The sequence below is a fragment of the Oncorhynchus clarkii genome, chromosome 12, assembly GCF_045791955.1.
Source record: "Oncorhynchus clarkii lewisi isolate Uvic-CL-2024 chromosome 12, UVic_Ocla_1.0, whole genome shotgun sequence".
Taxonomy (NCBI): domain Eukaryota; kingdom Metazoa; phylum Chordata; class Actinopteri; order Salmoniformes; family Salmonidae; genus Oncorhynchus; species Oncorhynchus clarkii.
The window spans coordinates 13,459,708-13,461,576 of record NC_092158.1 but is presented as its reverse complement, the minus strand read 5'-3'; positions in this window follow the sequence as shown (position 1 = coordinate 13,461,576).

The following is a 1,869-nucleotide window of genomic DNA, read 5'->3' as shown; positions in this document are numbered from 1 at the left end:
TGCAACGCTGTCACCTAGGCAAAGGGTGGCTATTTGAAGAATCTCAAATATAAAATCTATTTTGATTTGTTGCACACTTTTTTTTTGTTATTACATTATTACATATGTGTTATTTCATAGTTTTGACGTCTTCACTATTATTATACAATGTAGCAAATAGTAAAAAATTAAGAAAAACCCTTCAATGTATATATGTATATAACACTTACTTATATAAGAAACCGCACCTGCTTTATGTCAGACTGGCAGTGTCTGGAGGAAGTGTTTATGCAGAATTAAGAGAACTTAATGGAGGAATCTTTGTTTTAAACTTGCTCTCCTACATGGCACTGATATAAGAGGGTTATGCATTTAATTCCTTTGTGTTTAGGTACGCCCACATTTAGTATGTAAATATAAAAACCTGCCTTCCAGGTGAAAATTAAGCTCTGCTCTGTTTCCAAGTTTAGTGCTAGAAAGTTTATGGGTCCAATATAAACATAGGCCTAATACAAAACACGTAATTTTAGTATAAAACAGTTTTATAAAAACATAATTTGAGTAAAAATGTGTTATTTTCTAATTAAGTTATTCTTGAAGATTGAAAAATACAAGAAAGAGATAATACTTTTGCAGTATAAATATTCCTACATTTGTATTATCAGATGCTTTTATTTTTGTCTGCAAATTATGTCATGGGTGCGTGTACAGAGAGAAAATTATGTCCTCTTGTCTATCTACACACTCTTAGTAAAAAGGTGATATCTAGGACTTAAAAGGGTTCCTCGGCTGTCCACATAGGATAACTCTTTAAAGAACCCTTTTGGGTTCCATGTAGAACACTTTTTTCCATAGAGGGTTCTACATGGAACCCAAAAGGGTTCTTCCTAGACCAAAAAGGTTCTACTTAGAACCAAAGAAGTTTATCCTATGGGGGCAGCCGAAGAGCCCTTTAGAAACCCGTTTTTCTAAGAGTGCAGTGTCTTTAGAGGTTGTCTACTTTATTGCTAGTCCACAGTCACATTGGCTCCTATTGTAGGAGAAAGTTGTGAAGGTCACCGAATGAGAATGAGGCGTTTCACGTAATCTATGTGGAAAACACTGATAAGGTTTTGTCTTGGGCACTTGGTGACTGTTAGAAGTGCTGCTGCACCTCCCAGATGATTGAATGAGTCGTAGGCTAGGCCTACTGGTGTCTTCTCTTGTTATCTGATCTTCTGCATTTCTCAAAAAGAATAGTGTCCTCTGACCCTGCACTGTCCTGGACAGGTTTATACTGTACATTTTGTCATGCTGTAGAAACAGGATATGGCAGGCAACAGCTAGGCACCCTCATTGAATAAGAATTGTATAATACTAGTCAAAGGGGCTTTCTGTAATGATCAAATGTGATTATTTTAGCAGTCTTTTTTTTCAGTTGTCTGCAGTGACTTACTGTACTGCAATAGAAGGATGTGGTTATGGTGTAAAAAATTATGCCTTTCTGAACTCTGCACCTCGGTCCATATCCGAGCATCCAAACTGTGCCAATGCTGCGTCGTTGCGCTCTAGTGGAGGCCTGTGTTTTATCATAGGACGAATAGAACTGCCGTTATGCGCAGGTCTGGTACAGTTCCAACGTTCACCAGCGGCTCCTCGAGTGGTGGTGGTATGACTGCATACGCAAGTCTCCCCCACCCATACGATTTGTAGCTATGTGGGTTTAATACGCGTCACACAGTCCCACAGCAGGCCCGTGTCGGTGTCACAACCGGCTGGAATGAGGCGTGCACTCACTCGTCGAAAGAAGGACCGCATTTCCTTGATTGTGAAAGTTATGCTGTAGCAGGCTCCACCTCTATGGGAAGCAATTATAAACTATGGGTAATTTGATTGGTCCTAGCGCTAGTC